The following is a 6,000-nucleotide window of genomic DNA, read 5'->3' as shown; positions in this document are numbered from 1 at the left end:
AAATAACATAAACATTCCTCCCCTTGTTTAGGCTATAATCAAGCTGTTGCTTAAATAGAGGGGCTAAAAGAATCACGTGGCTGGTTTTCCACCACAGGGAGAACTAGCCTCTACTTTGTGGAATAGATTTTCTATACTTTCTAAATAAAACTCACTTTCACTTTATACTGTCAGCTCACTCCTGAATTCTTTCCTGTGCAAAGCCAAGGACCCACTTGGACTTCAGGTGGCTCCCAGCATTGGGAGTTGCTTTCCTGTGTCAGTTTGGTAGCAGAACATGAAAACGAACAAACACAAAAACAAAAAAGTCTTAGATTTAACAGACAATATTCTCAACATAAGACAACAGGAAAGGAAAAAGTGTATCACTGCTCTATAAAATTACCATGAATTTCATGGATGAAAACAACCCAAATTCGTGCTCATAGTTCTAGAGGTCAGAAGTCTAAAATCAGGGCTGTGTTCCTCCTGGAGGCTCAAGGAGAGCATCTGTTCTCTCGACTTCTCCAGCTTCTAGAGGCCACCTGCATTCCTTGGCGTGTGGCCCCCTCCTCCACCTTCAAAGACAGCAGCATAGCATCTTCCAATCTCCCTCTCTTTTTCTCGCTCTACTTCCATCATCACATCACCTTTTCTTCCTTATAGGGACCCTGTGATTACATTGGGCCCCCCTAGACAATCCAGGATAATTTCCCCATAAGATTCTTAACTAAATCACATCTGCAAAGTCCCTTTTACCATGTGAAAAGTATCATCTCCATTATTCAACCTACCACAGTGACTGTCATCTTAGGCTAGATCAGTAATGGTATTATGCTCAGGAGAAAGGAGGTGATGAGTCTGCTCTTTTCCACTGTGGAGCCTGTGTTCCCTTCTAGGGAATTCATATTAAAAGGGACATAGACTACCTCTCACGTTGCAAACATAGTATCATTTGATTGTAATATTAAATGTTGGAGAAAACGTGAGGAAACAAATCTTCCTACACATAGTTGAAAGCAGGGTAAATTATGATAAAAATTTTTTGGAATGCAATCTGGCAACACACAGAAAAAGGTTTTCAGATGTTCATTTTTATTGATCCTGAAATTTTATTTCTACAAAATTATCCTAGGGAAATAATCATGAACATGTGCAAAGATTTACCAACAAGAATGTTCATCAAAATATCTCCAAAATGATAAGAAAAAAATTAATTAGGAGGAAAAACTAACTTTGTATTCCTCCAGGTTTAAATAAACTATGGTACATTTGCTTAAAATATATGTATATAACCCATTCACCCACTAATAACATGTTCTAGAGGAATCGTTAACAATATGGAAAGAAGTTTTCAATATCCCTAGAATTGATATAGCAGGTTTTAAGTCAGTATGCACAGCATGTTTCTTATTTGTAAAATATAACCACATCAAAGCTCCTACTGATAACAGCACACTCAACTCGGACAACTGGACGAGGTACATTCACAAAGGGGCAGGAGAGGGAACCACAGGGGATAGTGTGGGAGCCCAGATCTAGGAACAAAGGGTCAAGGGAAGAAGCTACTACAGGCAGTGGAGGAAGAGAGAGGTGTTGAGTAGGCTGATTTAGTTCCAAGAAAAGGTCTCTGGTGAGGACTCTTATCAGTGAAAAACACTTGGAGTTTCAAATAACAGAAAACTCAGCTCGAACTGATATAACTGAATAGCATAGACTCCAGGCTTGGCTGGATCCAGGCACCCACATGACTCGTCAGGGCCCGATCCCTCTCCGTTTCTTATTAGATCATTCATTCCTTTATCAGACTCTCACTCGTGGCAAGAGGGTGTCACAGGTTCACATCCTCACCGCTCCAAGCCTAGTGGGAAAGACAATACCTATTTATAAGTCATTCACCAAAGGTCCTGAGATAAGCTCTGTTTGGTCCAGATTGATTTACGAGTCAACTGCCCGTTCCTGAAATATCTCCTGTGGCCAAGAGGATGCCACATTCTGGCCACTTCTGGCTTCTTCTAAATAACATAAAGAGAGAAAATATATGGAGCTAGATGTTAAAACAGCTTCATTCTAAGTCTTAAATTTTTTTCTTCTGTGTAGGAATTTGACTCAGCCTTGTTTCAGCCATGGGTCTTTTTCTCCAAATGAAATCACAAGCCAACCTACTCTATCTAGAATAACGCAGAGGAGTGGGTCCCTAATGAAGAATCTCCTGCTTGTTGATGCCACCAAGGATGAAAGAAGTGGCTTCAGGAACCCCTATCCCAGACCCCTCGATTTCCCCTACCTGGAGGCCAGCCTTTCCTGAAGTTTGATCTACTCAATATCAATTTGTGCCTCTTTCCCACCAGAAAAGATAATTATCTGGGCAATTACGTTTGAGAAATTTTCAGTTCAATAAAGTCAGAGAATTCTTGACAACAGGATACTTCAGAGCCTTTAGTATCCCAATGTTGTTGGGTACCTCCAGAGTGAAACACAACATGCAGAAGTTCCCAAACATGTTTGATCACGAATTATTTGGAGCATCTCTTGGGACTAGTATCCCCCGACCAAAGTCACGGACACGCTGCTCTAGGGGAACCAGTTTCTTTTCTGACCCAGCCCCCTCACCCTGCCCATCATTTTAATTGAGATCACAAAGCAATAAAAGGTTACTGAGAAAGGCTGGCTTTGTCCCTCCATCACCACTCTGGAATGTTTAGAAATAAATATAATAACACAAAGATAAAACCTACCAAATCCCTGGCTTCTCAAAGGAAATCCTTTCTCCATCCAACCTGTTACATGGTTGCTGGAATCAAATTGCAAAAATCCTGCACCAAATCCAGCTCTGGACAGAGAAGGGACCACTGGTGGCCTGCACCGAGAGGACTTCTGGCCGCTGCGGGAACTCACATTCACCTCTGGCAAACCTCCGTCTGCAGCTGGAGAAGATCAAGTCCAGCTCACATCTGTTCCCCAGACACCCCACACTCCACCCCAGCTTCCCTGTCCAACAAAGCCCGACCAGGTTTTCGCAGTTAATCCCTCCAGGCCCCCAGCTCATCTCCTCCTTCTTGCTGCTATGAATTCTCAGAGATCAAAGCACAAGTGAGCCGAAGCCTTATTTGCTCAGCGTTCAGCAGAACACCTTAAATTCCCAGCTTGAAAGGCGGCTGAAAGAAGGTCAAACATACCCTATGGTTGAAAAACTTTGAAACAGTAAGACACAACCAAAGTATTAACAGACGAACCACCATCGTCTCTCTGGGCTTCAGGGTCCTGTGAAATGAGGGACTTCTCCCAGCAAATCAAACATCAGAATCTGATGGGAAGCCAGCCAGAATTTCCCTTGGAGGTCACTCTGAGTTGACTCAGGCTATACACCAATTCTGAGATGGAAATTAAGAGCTACTGCCACAACCCAAAGGGTCAGCCTTCAGGTTAAAATGAGGCCTAAAAATGTCCATTCCAGCTCGCCCCTCTAATCCATTCAGTCCTGTTCTTTTTCCTCCTGGCCTTGGTTCACAAAATGATATGGCTTTTTAGAACTAAAAGGCCATCTGGCGATTTTCAAATCCTGCTGCTTTTTGGCAACAGAAAAAAAAAAAAATTGCAAACAAAATCTTAACACGGGACCCTAATAGAAAGCAGATAAAGTTGGGGTCCCTGAAGGAAGGATAGGAGTGGGCACAAAAGGATTGCTACCCACTCAGCCACCCCCTCCACCTTTGTGGCTATGGGCTCCCGCAATTTGAAGTCCCTGATGTAGTCCAACCTTTTCAGATTACACAGCACTGAGCTCCCAGAGAAGGAAAAGGAGCGCCCAGCCTCACACTGCACACCCTACAGAGCCTGCTGGAATCCAGGTCTCAAGCTCTAGGCAATGCTATCTTCTCCCTCCAAACAGTAGACGACACCAGTCAACCAAGTCTCTCGGGCTCCAAATCTTAAAGTCCTTATTGAGGGCTTGTACCTTTGCTTTTCACTTCAAAGCAGTCTCCAAAGTGATCAGTCCTGCTTTCACAATGCCCTTTTTCTATTCTCACCATCACCACCTCCTCCCCTACTGGGAAGCAGCTGGAACCCAGCATCTGCCCCCCATGCCCTCCCTCATGCCCAGACTCTACGCATTAGAACCACCAGGAGCTTGTTAAAAATACAGATTCCTGGGCCCAGGACTAGACCTAGTGAATCAGAATTTCCAGGGGTGGTTCCAAGAATCTGTGATTTAAATAAGCACCCCAGGTAATTTTGATGATTTCCCAGCTTTGGAAAGCATTACATTCAATGAAGTTGTGTTCCTTATTCATATCCACCACCCAAAGCTAAGGAATTCTTACATTAAATCATAGCTTTTGTTGCTACTAGGATCATAATTTGGCATAACTTCTCTGGACAACCTCTTGGAATTATGGTGGGAAGTAGTCTGCAAGACCCTTCCCTCATGTATTCCAAAGAAATAACCATAGACATGAGCAAAGATTTATCTGTGAGGATGCTCACTGCTGCACAAAAAAAAAAAAAAAAAACAGAAATGTTCCCCAGCAGGCGGAATGAGTCAATAAATTTTAGTATATACATGTAATATTATACATTTACTTTTTAAAAGTTTGGAAGACTGGCCAGGCATGGTGCCTCATGCCTGTAATCCTAGCACTCAGGGAGGTCGAGGCAGGAGGATTGCTTGAAGCCAATAGTTCTAGACCAGGCTGAGAAAAAGAAAGACCCCATCTCTATGAAAAATAGAAAAATTAGCTGGGTTTGGTGGTGTACATCTGTAGTACCAGCTACTCAGGAGGCTGAGGCAGGAGGATGGCTTGAGCTCAGGACTTTGAGGTTGCAGTGACCTATGATGATGCCACTACACTCTATCCCAAGCAACAGAGCAAGACCCTGTCTCAAAAAAAAGTTCAGAAGAGTAATAATATGCAAATATGCTCACAATATATGTAATATAAACACAACACGTTACAAGAGCAAATGTGTAGTAGGATCCCATTTTTTCATATGCATAAATAAACTAGAAGGAAAAACAAGAAAATATTAAGGTTATCTCTAGGACAATGGTAGGATTAGTGGTACTGTTTATTTTCTTGTGTTTCTTTCAATGTTCCAAAAATTTCTATAGAGAACATGGATTTGGAAATCTATACAAAAACAAAAGTTACCTTAAAACGTATCTTGGAAGGAAGAAAAAAATAAACTACCAAAATGATGGTTTAAGATCTGTTACAGCTTATAATCTTATCCATGCCACTTAAAATGATAAAGGAGTTTTCTTGTCTTGTTGTTGTTGTTTTTAATATAAATTCTTAAGAGCTCTGGAAAACAGTAAGGCATAGCATCCATAGGTTAGATATGGTAAGAAATCCCTGGCTTATAGAAAGCCAATGAGATTTCTAGATATTTAAGGAAAATCAATAATGTGAAGGATGAGAATAAAAATAAAATCTTTTAGTATGGAGGCAAAAGAGACAGATTTAAATATGAGAGAAAAGTTGAGATATTTATAGAACCTAGTCAAGAGGTCCAACTTCTGTTCAATGGGAAGAGAAAAGGGAGGAAAGGGAGGAAAAAAATCAACAAATTAATAAAGGGGAAAAGTGCTCAATGGGAGAAAGAATATTCAGATTAAAATAGCCCACTGAGCACGTAGCAGAGTAAATAATATAATAATAATAAAATAGAACTCTTTCAGAGCAAGGCATGGAGCTAAATGGTTTACATGCATTATGCATTTTAATCTTTGCAGCAACCCTGTGAGCTCCAGACTCATAATTTGCCCCGTATTACAGATAAGACAACTGATTAGAGAAACTAAAATCTCTTGTCCACATCTATACAACTACCAATTAATGGAGCCAGGTACTTGAAATTTTAAGACATCTAATATACTAAGAAAGTTCTAAAAACTTCCAGAAAGAGAAGTACCTCACCTTTAAATAAATAAGAAACAGACATGAAGCTCCTCTTCAACAACATTGGATTTTAGAAGACAAGAGCACCAAAGTCAAAGAGAAAATTAGTTTGAGCCTA

Source organism: Eulemur rufifrons, chromosome 3, assembly GCF_041146395.1.
Source record: "Eulemur rufifrons isolate Redbay chromosome 3, OSU_ERuf_1, whole genome shotgun sequence".
Classification (NCBI taxonomy): Eukaryota; Metazoa; Chordata; class Mammalia; order Primates; family Lemuridae; genus Eulemur; species Eulemur rufifrons.
This window is presented reverse-complemented; position numbering follows the sequence as displayed.